This window comes from Hylobates moloch, unplaced genomic scaffold (assembly GCF_009828535.3).
Source record: "Hylobates moloch isolate HMO894 unplaced genomic scaffold, HMol_V3 SCAFFOLD_5, whole genome shotgun sequence".
NCBI lineage: Eukaryota > Metazoa > Chordata > Mammalia > Primates > Hylobatidae > Hylobates > Hylobates moloch.
Window position 1 is genome coordinate 108,300,304 of NW_026652280.1, and position 17,527 is coordinate 108,317,830.

General features: G+C 42.9%; 2 pseudogenes; one reads left to right on the forward strand and one right to left on the reverse strand.

Moving 5' to 3' along the window:
* LOC116467938 (glyceraldehyde-3-phosphate dehydrogenase-like) overlaps positions 1-14,067 on the forward strand; it is a 51,112-nt pseudogene extending 37,045 nt beyond the window's left edge.
* LOC116469532 (3 beta-hydroxysteroid dehydrogenase/Delta 5-->4-isomerase type 1-like) lies at positions 1,461-8,798 on the reverse strand (annotated as a pseudogene).
* Positions 14,068-17,527: the final 3,460 nt, after the last annotated feature.

A 17,527-nucleotide genomic window follows, 5' to 3' on the forward strand; every position in this document is an offset into this window, starting at 1 on the left:
GTGATGTGTAAATTTCCTGTGTAGGAAAGAAGCCATCTTGATTTTGGGTGTGACTCTCATCATTGCTATCACACCTAGGTGCAGAGGGAGACAGCTTCCCCTCCACACACTCTGACCCCACAGCAACCTCCTCACCTGCTTCAGTTCAACTTTGTCCCTGATGCCCCTGAGACTGGACTTTTTTGTTTGTTTGTCTTTGCTGTTGCCTCTTTGGTTGGTTATTAACTATGTCATCATTGAAGTCCCCAAACTTGTCCTGATTTGCCTCCACTTCTCAGGCACATTAAGAATAATAAGAGGGCCAATGATTAAAAGGGAGATGGAAGGAAGGAAAGTGGCTAAGGAGATGGAAGAATAAAGGAAGAAAGGATGTGATTCAAAGGAGAGAAGGATAAAGAAAAAGGAAGAGGCAGTTAAATCTGGGGATGTGGGATAGTACACTTCCACTTTTTGAGCTGAATAGGAGGTGTATTTTGAAGAAGTTCACACTTGTTCCCTTAACTTGCCCAGGAACCCATGGTGTGGCTTCATTATGTGATTTGAAAGGGTGAAATGCAAGGTTATTAATGACCAGAATGGCCAACACACATATAGCCAAGTGTGTCCTAGAGATCTTCAAGGAAATTGGCACTAAAGCTGGTGGAAGCTGGATGCATTTTTGCTTGCTCTCTCCTGCTCAAGACCATTTGGTAAGGCATGCAAGCCCTTCCAGATACCCCTCAGGGAATTTCCTGAGTTCTAGAGAATCCCCTGCATGGGATTGTGCAAGAAGGAGGTAAACCAACTAAGCTAGGGTTCTCCCAAAGATTGGCACCCCATGCTCCAGTGCTCTGCCACACCACTGACAAGACCAGTTCAGGCTGTTTGATTTGGTGGAAAGATAAGGACTTTCAGGGTCAATTTCTTGATAGCAGGCCTAGCCACTAATCCGTTGACTGTGAACAAATTTCCTCACCAATAAAATGGAAATAGTCACCCTGCCTCATAGGTTTCTGATGAGTATTAAATGAGGTAATATATGTCATATGTAGCTCATGCTGTACATGCCTGAAGTAAGGCAGAGCTTATTCAGCCTTCAACCACCCTTCCTGACCCTCCCACTACTCTGCCCACCCCCTAACCCCAGTTTCATGCTGCTCTTCTAAGTTGGAGATGGTGATACCTGGAAATGAAAGGGAAAGGAGGAAAGTATGTATTAACAGAAACCATACCTCCCTCCAGGTTAAGCATTAAAACATTTATTGCTCATTTCCTTGAACTGTGTGAAGAAATAGGAGACTTAAAAGAAAAGAAATCCTTTCTCATTTAGGAGGAGAAATGGAGCTCTAGCAGTTAAAAGAGGCCCTTAAGATAAAAGAGACCACAATTGTTCAGAATCAGCCACTGAGATTTGGAAAAAGCAAATCACATTGTCTGTCCTCTGGTATATGATTAGGACAGAAAGCTTCTAGTTGGGCCAGGGAATGGGCAGGTTTTTTATGAGGAAGACAATAAGCTGGGCATTGTGTGAAAGGGAGGCAGCAGGACCTGGGCTTATGTCCTTGTCACATTCTGTATGAAGCCAGGAGGATGGAGCTTGATGACATCTCCTAACAATACCCACATTCACATCTCTGTCATCCTTAAATCACTGAGTCTTGGACTTTAGGGTCTCCTTGTGCCGATCCACAAGGGAACCAACCCACTCCATGGTTTTCTGCTTGGCTCCCTCCCAGCTGTAAAGTGGCTTATATGCCAGATCTCTCTGAGCGTTCTTGTAAAAGGAGGTAAACATGCTATTTGACAATGTCACTGTGTGGCAGTCGAAGGACGGTAGATAGGTGCAAATTGGCCTGAGCAGGAGGCTCACTATTTCCAGCAGGAAGCCAATCCAGTACATCAGGGATAAAGGAAGGCTCCATCTGGAATCAAGGCAGAGGCCAAACTCTTTGCCCAGGATGTAATTAAGGTTATCTTAGCTTTGGTGAGGCATGTCATCTGACATATAGTAGAACTGTCCTCGGACACTTGGGGCCTTCTTGGGGTCCTGCAGGGCCCTCAAGGCCAGAATGTGGGCCCAGGCCACGTTGCCAACATAGACTGGGTTGACTGTGGAGAACTTGCTGACACTCGACAGGATCCCATTGTTGTTCAGGGCCTCATTTATATTGGCAGTAAGAAATGGGCTTCCTTCCCCATAGATATACATGGGTTTTAAGGCACAACTGTACAAGGTATCACCATTTTTCAGAGTCCACCCATTAGCTGCCAGCACAGCCTTCTCAGCAAGCATTTGCTGTATGGATATGCAGCGGGCCATGCGTTTTCCAGGAAGTCTTCTTCATGGGCATTCTCAATGATTTCCTTGTAGGAGTTGGGCCCGGCTTACTGCAGGGTACTGGTGTAGATGAAGACTGGCACACTAACTTGGACACAGGCCTCCAACAGGAGCTGGGTACCTGCCCAGAAAGAGCATGGTTTCAGTATCAGGAAGTATCCCTAAGGGAGGGCCAAACAGATGAACAGATCTATGTGCCCCACTCCCCACTCCCAAGTGCAGTGGTTGTAACAGACTCAGGATACATTCTTCTGTGGCTCTGACTGACACTGGGCCACACTACAGCCATAGGAAAATCACAAAAATGAAAAGAAACTGACATGTGGGTTCTGGAGAGCAAGAATTTTTAGACTTTTGGGTTTCAAGAATGTGTGTGTGTGTGTGTGTGTGTGTGTGTGTGTGTGTGTGTATGTGTACCTTAATTTTGGAAAACGACCTAGGGTTATCACTCTTTGTTTTGCCAAGTAAAGACCTTGAAAAATTATGATTTTTCATCAATACCATTAAAGACAGATCATTTAAAACTTAAAAATAGTCTGAGTATATGGATAGTCCCAGTCCTTAGGCAGAAAAGGGCAGTGGAAGAATTCACATGACACACACACAAATCCACAGTATGCAGGCAATATACACTCTTCAATATACATGAAATTGCTGACATTTTCCTCATTTTGTTGAGCACTAATAAAACTTTGTCACAAGGACCATCTCTGGAGTCACTGAGTAAACAGTGGGTTGTGGGAACATGCTGGAGACCCACACTCTTTTCCTGATTGTGTGTTCCCTGGGAGAGAGGCTCCCAATTTAAAGTCTGTGTGCAATTTGAATTTCTGGAGAGACAGTCTCAGCCTTTCAAAAATTAATCTAATGAGGGAACAAATTTGGAGTTAGTTTACCTTCAAGGGGGAATTGATCAACATTGTGAAGTATTTTCTAAGCCTGGGAGTGATAATGGTTTTAGGAAACAGGTGTCTCTAACACTTTCCTTGTCATTTCATATCTCCTGTTGTATGGAGCTGTGGAGAGCAGGAATTAAAATAAAAAACTGGTTACTCTTAGCATCCTCTTTGCATTGTAGGGGTACTTAGAGGTATGGGTAATTAGCAACTGGAAAGGGGTTTTTTTTTTTTTTTAGATGGTGCTGGAGACTCCAAAGCAATTAGTTGCTTTAGAAAAGGAGTTTGAGGCTGGGTGCAATGGCTCAAGCCTATAATCCCAGCACTTTGGGAGGCAGAGGCAGGTGGATCACCTGAGGTCAGGAATTCAAGACCTGCCTGGCCAACATGGTAAAACCACCTCTCTACTAAAAATACAAAAAAAAAAAAATTAGCTTGGCATCGTGGTGGGCACCTGCAATCTCAGCTACACTGGGAGGCTGAGGCAGGAGAATCGCTTGAACCCGAGAGGTGGAGTTTGCAGTGAGCTGAGATCATGCCATTGCACTCCAGCCTGGGTGACAAGAGCAAAACTCTGTCAAAAAAAAAAGAAAAAGAAAACAAAAAAAAAGAAAAGGAGTTTGAGTAGACTGAATGTGGAGGGCCAGGCCAGGGGTTAGAGTGCTGTAGTGCTGAAGGCTGGGCTCTGGAGATCAGAGAGTGAGAGTGCATTAGAAGATTCCTTAAGGAAATATGTCTGAATTTAAAGTAGGTTGGAAAGCCAGGATTCAGAAAGACCACCAAGCATTTAAGGGATGAGGATTGAATGAGGGTGCACTTTGGGCACCCGGCTGGAAACAGCTATGTAATAGCAGACCCTGTGGTGAACTGAAGAGATCGTATTCTGGACACTGGGAAACTCTTGTTGTTAAGAAAATATAGTGGGAAGGCATGTGCTGGATAATTCTGTCCTGACAGACCTCTGTGAACCAGCTTTGCTAGTTCTCTCAAGAGGATTTCTTCTTTGAGGTGGGCAGAAGGGCTCTGAATGTTCTCATCAGCCTGCACACAAGGTTCAAAATGATGACTATGGTGGCACCTGGAAGGTCAGATTCTGGTCCAGGGAGCCAACGGGTAACTGGATTTCAAGAGTCTGAAGTCAGAGATTAGTTGACTTTTGACTGGGACCACATTAGAAAGAGCTTCCACAGCCTTTGGAGTCACACAGGAGTGAGTTTAAGGTTGAACTCTCCTACTTACTTACTTACTCAACTGTGGGACTTTGGACAAGTTGCTTGTCATTGCTCAGTCCTAGTTTTCTCATCTATAAAACTGAAAATAGCAACCTTGGGTTCCCCCAGTTGGTAGTGATCAGCAAAGTCACTTGGCCCAGAGCACAGCACGTGTTCAATGGATAGGCTTCTCTTTCCTTCTTGTCCTTCTTTCTGATCCTCATTTCCCTACCTTGCTTTATCTCCTCCCCAGGCTACCCTACCTTTCACATTGACATTCATGATAGACTCTGTGAGTGACTCCGAAGATATCAATGATACAAGCAGTGTGGATGACGACCGAGACGTCCTGGTAGGCTCTCTTCAGGAATGGCTCATCCAGAATGTCTCCTTCCAGCACTGTCAGCTTGGTCTTGTTCTGGAGTTCTGTGTGAGCAGAGGTCAGGTCATTGGAATGATTTCTGTATCTAGCTGAGAAGTTTTCTGATAAAGGTGATGTTACATAGGTGCTCAAGGACAGTCAGAGCGGAGTGTTAGAATGGAGGGCATGCATTCAATGGAAAGAACAAGCAAACAAAGGCACAGAAATCAGCATGTGCAGCAGTTTACTAAGAAACAGCAAACATCTGTTTCTCTCTTATCTCATTTCAGAAAAGTAATGTGAGCAGTGAGCTGTCAGGTGTGCCTAGAATATAAGCATTGCTAGAGTCATGGGAGACTCACCAAATTTCTTAAGGAGCCTAGGGTGATTGTGGAGAGTTGGGTATAAGAGGGAAAAAGTGAATTTAATTTTGTAGGTGATGAGGAATCAGGTATGGAATCATGATTTTGGGTCTCTAGCATCATGTCAAAGAAAAATGCTTATTGCTATTTGGAATAAAAGAGAAACAGGTCTGGTGTGGCGGCTCACGCTATTTCTTCTTGTATTGCAAATATAAATAAGCAATTTTTGGAACTTTGGGAGGCCAAGGCGGGTGGATAGTTTGAGCCTGGAGGGTTGAGACCAGCCTGGACAACCTGGTGAAACCCCGTCTCTACTAAAAATACAAAAATTAGCCCTGTGTTGGTGGCATCTGTCTATAGTCTTCACTACTCAGGAGGCTGAGGCAGAAGGATGGAGATGGATGGAGCCCAAGAGGTGAAGGTGGCAGTGAGCTGAGATTGCACCTCTGCACTCCAGCCTGGGGGGTAGAGCAAGACCCTTTCTCAAAAAAAAAAAGAAAAAAGAAAGAAAGAAAGAAAAAGAGAGAGAGAAACAGAGGCAGAGTTGTGGTTTAGGTAGTTAACCTTGGCTTGAGGATATAAAATGGACAGGTATAGGGGAAATGAGAAAGCCAGGTGATCAAGTGATTAATCAGAATGTCTGTGCCAAAGTTTAGATGAGGACTGGAACCAGAGTCCAGCAGTGGAAGCAGAGGAGGGGAGAGATACACCAGGTTAGAATTTCAGACCTTACCTTGAAGGTCCTGGTACCTATTGGAGCTGGGCTGAGAGGAAAAGGAGAAGATAAAATCACCCCTATGGTTTCCTGCTTGGGCAACTAGGAGGAGAGTGGAGCCATTACTAGGGATTTGAGGATGGGCGTAAATGCTAAATGTTACTGAAAAACTATTATCAGATATCATCAAAAGCAGATAGCAATGCTGAAAATGAGTTAGCTGCCGATGAACTAACATCTCAGCTGTCTAGTGTCTAGCCAAGGGCAGCAGATACAACATCCATATCTTCAGGCTCCTCTGAAATCCACAGGAAGTAACGCTGCCAGTAAAGTTGTCACCCGGAATTAGCCCACAAAATGAACACCATGCTATGTGGAGCTCAGATAAATACTCTACACTCATTCGTGCTTTATAGTCTGCATATGGCTCACAGCTTGCTTATTTCCTTTTACAGCTATCTCATGAGGTAGGTATTTTGAGTCCCACTTTATTGGTGAGGAAACTGAGGCTCAGATAAGTTAAAGGACAGATCTAAGGTCAGGCTTCTAGGAAGGCTTAAACGTGCCCACCCCACCAGAAGCCTTGTATTCTGTACCCCAGGTGAAGGACTGGCTGTTCAGAATCAACTTTTCTGAGAAAGAGTAAGAATAAGCCAGTTTAACTGAAATTGGCAACAAAGTCCAAAGAATTGTAAGAGTGAAATTCAGAGTGAAAAAAATCAAGGCTGGAGAAATTCCTTGCTGGGGTACAGGTGGGACCATTTAGTCTCCTAATGCCTGTGCCATGTTTTGTCTACTCCCAGCCCCTTCCCATAGTCAGGCAACTCCAAGAAGGGCCTGCATTGGGAGGAGTCAGGGTAGAGGCTGCTGGGGAGGAGGTGGTAACAGCCTGAGAGTGGAATTTTCTCTGGTTGTATTTCCCCCTCTTCTCCCCTCTCTGCTGCCTTCCTCTGCTTCTCCTTTGCTGCCGACTTCAGACAGACTGGCTCAAAGAAATTGCTATTTCAAAGAGGAAGAAGTCCAAAGTAGAGATAAAAGGACTCTTTGCGAACGAGTTTGCAGGGATCAAGAGGCACCAGGAAAGGGGACTTTGTTGATGGAGCTATAGCTTCCTCCTTCTAGAAGCTGCTGGACTAACTACTGCTTAAGCGCACAGATGCTGCACTAGACTGGGTTTGGTCAAATCCAGCTTTACCATATTCTAACTGCGGGACCTTGAACAAGTTAATTAACCTCTCTCTGGCTGTCTCCTCATCTGTAAGAAAGGAGGATAATAAAAAACCGATCTCATAGGGTTGTTATGAGGAGCAAATGAGTTGACACATGCAAAATATTTAGCACAGTGCCTGACACAGAAAGAACACTGAAAAGATTCTCTGTTTTTATCTTCATGCAGGCCCCTGCCCATTCATTATACCTTCTGAATTTTCACCATAGGAGAATAGTTCCCTTAGGCTGAGCATTGTTTTTTGTTTGTTTGTTTGTTTTTTTCTGGTATCAGGTGTTACAGTGCAAATATTGGTGAGATATAAAGATTACAAACATTTAATATTGGTCATATGTTAATCAAAGACACCATTAAAACAGAAGGTGGAGGAAATCAGACATTTGAAGAGGTCAGAGAAGAGTGAAAGAAGAGTAGATTGTTAGGTGTGGTCCTGAGTGCTGTCAAGTGGGGGCTTTTCTGTGGGTAGGGGAGTACCCTCTGGGCAGCCAAAGCCCACATGTAGACACACAGTCCCCCCAATCCCCTGGGTTGGGGAGGTGGACAGGGAATTGGTTTGGGGCACACAGAGAGGCAAAGAGAGAGTCTGAAGACCCACTTTGCCTAGCATCAACCCAATGGCCAAGTGATGGAGCCTCTGGAAGGAAGCTCTGGCCTGAGCGTTGCTATACATTGATCAGATGGCATTGGCAAGTAACTTTATGTTTCTAGAACTTGATGGGTTCATTGTCCAGTTGCATGTGACCCATTTTGTACCTTCCTCATGGGGTTATTTGCACAAGGAGTTGCTACAGCAAATTCTGCAATCAATTCCTTTGGGGTATTGAGCAACAGAGAGAAATGGTTTAAGAAAACAGCCATTTGTAAGAAATCTAAGTGAGGCATATCTGGCCTCATACTGCCTCTTACTCTCTCTCTGCTCTGTGCTGTGCACTTGTGCACACTCTCTCCCTCTCACTGATGCCCTCTCTCTCTCCTATCCTCTCTCTTTCTCATTCATTCACTGACTTTCTCATTCTCTCTCCTCATTTTCTCTCTCTCTCTGACACACACACACAAACCACACAAACACTTACACAGTCATCTTTACCTTTGCTCCCTTTTATTTTGCCTTCACTAAAAATCCTAAGGAAGCTTCCAAACAAAACAAGGTCCAGCACAGTCCAGAAAGGCAGGACCCACTGGTGAGGTCTTTAGGGTAATGGTGTCCTTTGTGAATGTTGCAAAGCAATCGCCAAGACAAAAAGCTGCAGACGTAAAAGAGTTATAGGCAAGAAAGAGAACAGATGTAGGATTTTCTTAATAGAAGAAGAGAGGCCTGGAGGCTGAGGTGGCGGCCTCTCAAGTTCTGGGTCAGGGCCAGAATCTAGTCTCTGGACACCCCGTTCAGTATATTTCACACTATGACATTTTATGCTATTTAATATTTCCTTTTTGATGACTTTGGATGTGGGATTGGCCTAGATTTTGCTACAACTTTCCATAACTTGCTAGACAAGGTCCACCTCCCCACACCCATGCAGGATTTAAGCTGGAGCCACACAACTATGACTCAAGTTTACTCACTAGAAAATTCCTCCCTCAATCCTGGTCTGAAGGCCCTGTCCAAGGCCCTGATCTCCTTCAGCTCTGTCTCCCCCACTAACAGGCAGATGATCCTCTGACCCAGAAACTCTCCTGCTCCTGTCACAAGACAGCTCCAGCCTGTCATGGCCAATCCAAGGTAGCAGGAAACACTCTCCAGGAAACAGAAGATGCTGGGGAGCAGATCTTATTCTAGAGTGCCCCTGGAGATGGCTAAAAAGGGAGATCAGATATTTATACACTCACACAGATGCCTTTTTACTTCCACCCATTTTTTTTTTTTTTTTTGCAAAAATTCCATATCCTCACCATTGCCAGAAGTAGCTGAAAAAAAAAACAACAAAATAGCTCTAATCATTAGTTAGATTATTAATAGCTGGACAGAGTAGTCAGGGTGCTGATCGCCTCATCCTTTCAGGCAAGCCTGGAGCTTTGTGCACTGTGGCTTCTGGCTCAGCCATTATCACCATGAACTCCTGCCACAAACTGATTGCTCTCTGCTCCTCCAGGATCCCATTTCTCAGAAGAATAGTGACCTTTAAGTTTTATCTCCCAGGAACAGAAAGAGTAGTTTAATCTCCCAGGAACAGAAAGAGAAATTCAAGGCTGCAATGTGATAAAGAGTCTTGGGTTTAGACTTAACAGGACACTGGTCAGTTGATACCAGCTCTCTGGGATCTGCAATCTGTGAACTTAAAGTAGACTGGGAGAAATCTTCAAGTGCAATGTGAATTCTGACCTTGTGCAGTGAATACATTTGGAAGGAAATCCACATTAGCCCATTATCTCCTCTCTCAGACTATCATTTGAGATGTTGCTCCTGTCTTGCAAGGTCTAGAAATTTGCAATGTTGACAGCTGCAATCACTAAGTTTTATGTGAGGTGACTTTCTCTTCTACCCAATATATCCAAAACCTCAATTGCAATTTTCCCCTGGAGAGCTCTGGATTCCTAGACAAAGAACATCATTGAAGGGAAGCTATCTAGTGATAACTGCTTAATTATATGGTCTGTACCACAAGAGTGGGGATTTCTGGTTGTATGACCCAGTGACTCTTATCATAGATGTTTGAACTTATCCCATATTTTTGGCTGCAAAACCATTCTCAGCAAATTCCTGAACTGAATATGCTGTGAATGCTGCTGTAGCCTACGCCTGACAACTGCCCAATATCACTACCATAAGCTCCCCAAAACACTTTCCTCTATTTTAAAAAATCAAGATGTAATTCGTATGCATTAAAATGCCCAGATCTTAAGTGTTCAGTGCCGATGAACTTTGACAGTTATATATGCCAATGTAAGTACCACTCAAAGAAGATAGAGACCATTTCCTTCACTCCATAAAGTTGTTTTCCAACTGTTCCCTGTTATTTCCCTGCCCTTCGCCCAATCAATCTCATAGGCAACTACTTTCTGATTTTTATTCCCACAGAATTTCCATTTTCTATTTCAATTTCCTATATTGTCATAATTTATTCTTCTAAGATCTCTGTGGTTCTGGATATATGTTTAAATATAAAATCATTTTAAAATTTAGTTTTGTGCATGGTGTACAGAAAAATTAACTATTGATTTTCTCTATTGTTTGTTCATTTTTATATTTCTTGATTTTCATAATTGGATTACATTTATTTTTGGATTTATTATACTCTTATTTTTCAGTATTCTCATGATGAAAGCATAGATAATTGACTTAGTCCTTTGCTCATTTCCACCATAGGTATTTAAAGTTGTAAATTTCTCTCTAAGCACTGTGTCAGCTGTATCCAACATTTTGATGCACTGGGTTATCATCACTCAGTTAATGATGTTTTGAATTTTTTCTTGTGAGTTAGTCTACGACCAAAGTGTTATTCGAAGTATGTTGCTTGTTTTCTAGGATTGGGAGTTTTCTAGATATCTTATTGTTATGGATTTCTAATTAAATACTATTATGGCCAGAGCATATACCCTGTATGATTTTGATCCTTGGATATATGTTGAGACTTGCTTTATGATGCAGCATATGGTCTATGTTGGTGAAAATGCCATAAGTACTTGAAAAGAATGTTTTCTGAAGTTGTTGAAAGTCATACTCTACCAACGATTTGATTTGAAACCCCACTCTGGGTCTTGCCCTCTTCCCACGTTGTAGACATTCACCTAATACTTGGAACCTGACTACAAGTTCTTCAAACCCACTTGCCTAGGAAAGGTTCGCCTTGTGCTGCAAGATATAGCAGCTTATTCTCTGAAGCTATCAGAACTAGCTACAGGCCCTGGATCTTGCTGAGACTTGTGGAGCACTGTCTGAGGCCACCCCGCTGCATCGCAGGCCTTTGCCTGCTGTAGCAGGTGCTGGAGTGCACCTTAGATAGCCCTCATCTCCTTCAGGACAGTATCGCTCATTCCCTCAGCTGTTGAGAGTTTTGGAGGCTAATAGATCAACCAGTGTCTCTCTTGGAGTCTCTGAATGGAACCAATAAATAAAGCTTTCTTTAGACCAATAAATATCTCACTTTCTTTAGGAAAATGAGAAATAAAACAAAGGGCAAGACTGATGTGAGCCAAACTACCAATTTTCTTTTATTTTTTATTTTTTTATTTTTTTTCCCAATCATAAAAGCTTTTATTTTAAGATAAGTATTATGCAAACACAGGATGGAAATCAGACTCACTGTAATTGGGATGAAAAGGCAACTCTAAGAAGAATGCTGTACATATGACACCTATTGCATTTTTATGCACTAGCCTTGCATTCCCTTCCCTTCTTCCTCATCTTTGAAATGCTAAAGGTAATTAACTAAAAAGTTACTACCAGGCTTAATACGAGAGAACCATGTGTATAAGAAAGCAAGACTTTCAGATAAGCAATCTCCAAATATTTTCTATTTTATATGCATTTATGATTTTTCTTATAAAGAGAGAGTGTTTTATGTGCAACATCTGCAAATGGAAAAAAATCTACCTTTCACTCAAGCCCAAATAATCAAATATAAAATACAGACAGTACAGCAAACTACAATGGCAGCAGTGATTCTTAGGGCAGCATGTGCAAAATCCAGTATTTTGCTATCTACTTACATCACTGTGGTCAGAAAAGAAATGTGCCAAAACTACCTTTCCCATTCCACTTGAACTGGTTCCCCACAATCCCAACAAACATCTCCTGTGACATTAAGTTGAACAGCTTTACTGAGGCATAATTGATATATCATAACATTCACCTGTTTTAAGGCACAGTTCAATTACTTTTAATAACATTTTAGAGTTGTGTGACCATCATCACAATCCTGTTTTGGAACATTTCTATCATTCCTAAGGAATTCCTCATGCTCATCAGTTGCCACTCCTTATTCCAAACCCCCCAGCTCTAGGAAGCCCCTAATTGATTTCATGACTCCACAGATTTGATTTTCTGGACACCATATAAATAGAATCATACAATATGTGGTCCTTTGTATCCGTCTTCTTTCACTTAGCTTAATATACTTTTATGGTTCATCTATGTTGTAGCACATATCAACATTTCATTTCTTTTAGGTGTCAAATCCTATTAAATTGTATGGATGGCTCCCATTAGTTTATTCACTTGTCAGTTGATAGACATTCAATGTGTTTCCGCTTTTTGGACTATTATGGGTAAAGCTGATATAAATATTCACATTCACTTGTCGTGTTGACATACATTTTTACTTCTTTGCAGTAGACAGGTAGGAGTGAAACTGCTAGGTCATATGGTAAATGTATCTTTAATGTTTTAAGAAACTACCAAATTGTTTTCCAATGTGGCTGCCTGTCCCATCAATAATGCATGAGTATTTCAATTTTTCACATCATTGTGTTTTCAATTCCTCCAATTGTTACTGTCTTTCCTTTTTATTATAGCATTCTAGTGGGTAAGAAGTGGTATCACATTGTAGTTTTGATTTGCATTTCCCTGCTGACTGATGATGCTGATCATCCTTTCATGTGCTTTATTGGCCATTCCTACACCTTTTTGGTGAAATGGCTATTCAAATATCTTCCCCATTTTAAAATTGGGTTATTTATCTTTTTGTTGTTTAATTGTAAGTGTATTTTATATTCTAGATACAATTCTTTATCAAATACATGATTTGAAATTTTTTCTTAGTCTGTGGCTTATCTTTTCATTTTCTTATTGATGTCTCTCAAAATGCAAACATTTTTAGTGTTGATCATGTCTCATTTTTAAACTTTTTCCCTTTGACCAGGAAAAGTTGGGGTTTTGCCTAATTCAAGATCATGAATATGTTAATCTATGCTTTCTTCTAAGATGTGCATAATTTAACCCTTACATTTAGGCCTATAATCAATTTTGAGGGAATTTTTGCTTATGTGTGAGTTAATGGCCTAAATTCTTATGGCCACTTGATTTTGACAAAAGTAAATTCAATGAAGGAAAGGATAGTCTTTTAAAGAAGTGATACTGAGACAACTGAATCATCTACATGCTCAGGGAATTTCAGCATGCTGTGTAAAGTGATGCCAATCTGAGCCATACCCTATAGGCATTAGAGTTTGTGAAGACTTTCTCGATATGATAACCATGTGTTAAATAATATGCTGTAGCTAGTTCTCCTCTCTTCCTGTTCCACAGGCAGCCACATTGTCCTGTTTTGCTCCAGCCACATCCCTGAGACACCATGGTGAAGTTGAGGGCCCGAGTCAACGGATTTGGCTGTATTGGGTGTCTGGTCACCAGGGATACTTTTAACTCTGGTAAAGTGGATATTGTCACCATCGATGACCCCTTCATTTAGCTCAACTACATGGCCTATATGTTCCAGTATGATTCCACCCATGGCGAGTTCCATGGCACTGTCAAGGCTGAGAATGGGAAGCTTGTCATCAATGGAAAGCTAGATCCTACCAAAATCAAATAGGGTGATACTGGCACTGAGTACATTGTGGGGTCCATCAGTGTCTTCACTACCATGGAGAAGGTTGGGGCTCACTTTCAGAGGGGAGCCAAAAGGGCCATCATCTCTTCCCCATCTGCTAACATCCCCAGGTTTCTGATGGATGTGAGCCATAAGAAGTATGACAACAGGTTCAAGATCATCAGCAATGACTCCTGTATCACCAACTGTTTAGCACCCCTGTACAAGGTCATCCATGACAATTTTGGTATCGTGGAAGGACTCATGATCACGGTACACACCATCATTGCCAGCCAGAAGACTTTGGATGGCCTCTCTGGGAAGCTGTGGCATGACGGTCACAGGTCTCTCCAGAACATCATCCCTGCATCTACTGGTGCTGCCAAGGCTGTGGGTGAGGTCATCCTTGCCCAAATGCAAGGACCCTATAAATCCCCTATGGGAATAAATCCTCTGGAAGCACTTTCCTTTCTTATGGCACTCTACACATTTACTGTGCACAGCACCTAACATGTCTCATATTTCATCTCCTCCACTGGACCACTAAACTGGGAGCAGAAATGGAAAATTGGAAGTATTACTCCTGGGTCCAGCCTACATATTTGCATGCTTTCCCCCCCACAAGGTTTAATTTATTTAAGAAATTATAACCTATGATAAACATACAGAAAATTTGAGAATATGGTATAATAATGTATATTTGTGACATATCACCAAGAATGAACAGATTTGCTGCTGACACGTGTCCACCCACTTTTTAAAGTGTATAAAATATTACACATACAGTTTGAACACTACCCCATGCATCCCCCTCCTGCAGCAGGTCTTCACGCTGCTTCTTCAAATTTAGAGTTAGTCATTAATATTTAGAAATCAAGAGATTTCACATAAGAATTGGCCTCTGGCCACTTTCCTGTCAGTTCTCACCAGGCCATCATGGGCTCCGCACCCCACCCCAACCATTGGACCCTGCCTGTCAGGTCTGTGGCTGACTCTTGCACCTGAGCTCCCTCATCTGCCCTCTGTACACACTTCCCAGAAGGTGGGGGCTGGGAGCTCCTCATGCCCCTCATCCTCCTCTGCAGCACTGCCCAGGCTGTGCTCCCTGCCTGGACCCAGGAATCCAAGTCCTCATTCAAGCCCCTTGGGCTCCTGTGGCTTTTCCCAGTGACTTCAACTTAGCTCCATTCTCTGTACTCATATACACCTAGCCCTTAGGCCAGTGGCTGAGCACTTTCCTGTGCGTTCATTCATTCCCTTGCCAGGTAACCTGCAGAGCCACCTAGGTGGAGAAAAGGGACCCAAAAGTCCCCACCAGGTCAGGTTTCCTTGTTCTTCCCTCTGAGCCTTTGATGTCTCCATGTGGTGCATTGCATGAGGTGCAGCAGAGCTTGGTGCAGGAGCTCTGCCTACTTGGCACCCTCAGGTGTATGAAAGGATGGCACATTTTGTTGGCTACAACACTCCAAGGCCTTTTTGTTTGTTCAGTTGAGACTGCTGGCCCATGTGATTCCTTCGTCTCTTCAAACACCCCTTGCTGCCCGTTGGAGATATGTCCTTTTCCTTCCCTTCCCTGTGAAAATTGCCCTTGTGGTTTTATAGGTGTGGGGTTTCACTGGGCTGAAACACAAGGGGGAAGGGCTCTTGCCCCAGATTCCACCACCCTCCTATCCTTCCCATGCTGTTTGTCATTAATATATGGATGGTGTGCATGCCTTACAAGAGCTGGATGGATGCTGACTCTTGTATTTTGTGCAGCGGCCAGGGAAGAATGGGTGTTCCATTTTTCACCTTACCCCACTGCCTGGGGCCACTGCACCCTGATGCTTGTGCTGATCATCTGTTCCTTGGGGTTTTGAAGGTGGTGGAAACTTGTTCATCTAGGCCAGAATTACTTCCTTTTTCCCTTCAGAACAAACACTGAAACTATCTCCTTTACAATAATCAAATTCAACTGATTAATGATCTGTAAATTTCCTGTGTAAGAAAGAAGCCATTTTGATGTTGGATGTGACGCTCTTCATTGCTATCACACCCAGGTCCAGAGGCAGACAGCTTCCCTTCCCCACACTCTGGACCCACAGCAACCTCCTCACTTGCTTCAGTTCAACTCTGTCCCTAACGCCCTGGACAGTGTTTTTTTTTTTTTTTTTAAACCTATTGCTTCTTTGGTTGGTTAATGACTACATCATCATTGAAGTCCCCACATTTGTCTTGATTGGTCTCCTCTTCTCATGGAAATTGAGAAGAATAAGAGGGCTAGTGATTAAAGAGGAGATCGAGGTAAGAAAAGAGGCTAAAGAAATGGAAGAATAAAGGAAGAAAAGATGTGAATGAAAGAAGAGAAAGAGAAATGAGAGAGAGGCAGTTAAATCTGGGGATGTGGGATATGGGGATGTGGGATAGTAGACTTCCACTTCTTGGGCTGAATAGAAGGTACATTTTCGGGGAAGCTCATGCTTATTCCCTTTACTTGCCCAGGAACCCATGGTGTGGCTCACTGTGTGATTTGAAAGGGTGAAATGCAAGGTTATGTATGACCAGAATGGCCAGCACACATATATCCAGGTGTGTTCTAGAGACCTTCAAGGAAATTGGCACTGAAGCTGGTGGAGTCTGGATGCCTTTTTGCATCTCTCTACCCTGCTGAGGCCCATTTGGTAAGGCATGCAAACCCTTCCAGATGCCCCTCAGGGAATCTTCTGGGTTCTGGAGAGTCCCTTGCATGGGATTGGGCAAAAAGAGGTAAACCAAATGAGCTGGGGCTCTCCCAAGAATTGGCACCCTATGCTCCAGTACTCTGCTGTACCACTGACAAGACCATTTCAGGCTGTGTGATTCAGTGGAAAGATAAGGATTTTCAAGGTCAACTCCCTGGTAGAAGGCTTAGTCACTAATCAGTGTGACTGTGAACAAGTTTCCTCACTGATAAAATGAGAATAGTCACCCTCACCTCATAGGTTTGTGAAAGAAAATTAAGTTTTGGGACCCCAAACTCATTTAGCCAAAGGGAAAACTCAAGCTGGGAACTGGGTCATGCAAACCTGCCTCCCCCTTTTGGTGCCTAAATAAGATGGCTACAAGATGAAAAGCTACATGCCTCCCCCGTATTTTGCCCACAAGGAAATTTCTAGTGAGCTGTTAAAGCTTCATCACGGCAATGCAAATTGATAACTTATCTTTACAGGTGCAGTCATCCAGGCTGCCAGACACAAATGCATATCTGATTGTTCCCCTACCCAGTGTTTTCTGTGTTACCTTATGTATAATGCAGATTCCCTGCATTTTCCCTCTGCCTCTTTTATGTCCTCTTATGTAAAAAATGCAGATTCACTGAGCCAGACAAGGGCATGAATGGCTATTTTTCCCTCCCCTCCCCTTACATAAAAACTGTGTGCTCCTCAATATCCCACTCTTTCCCCCTTTGAATTTGGAACACTCAAAATCATCTACAGAGAAAGGCATAGACCTGTCTCCTGGATGTGCCCTTAACTTTAACAAATGAATCTGCTAAAATGATTGAGACTTGTCTCATCATTTTCCTCGACTGACACCTGGTAACCATGGAGGGATCCTGAGTGAAAGTGACCTGGCCTGTGGCAATTTGCCTCTCGGTGCTTGGTACCTGCTTGGGCACTTTATATCCCAAACTGACAGGATGATTTGCCGAAATCAGGGACCTCTTTCCTCCAGGGATCCCTTCTAATATTTTTCAGTTAGGGGTCTGAGGTTTATTTGCTGTTAAAACAACTCCCCTTTTTTTGTGGTAGTTCTTCTACTTGCTTCCACCAAGGAAGGTGAGCTCTTCTGCTTCTGCATCGGTGGAGAGTGGTCTGCAGCTTGGGCCTCATCACTAGGTAAGAAACTGGTTTGGGATTGTGTCTTATCAATTCTTTTAAATGACTAAAATTAACATTAACAACCAGCTGGTGTTACTTTCCTGCTTACACTTAGAGTGCTCAGTGTGATC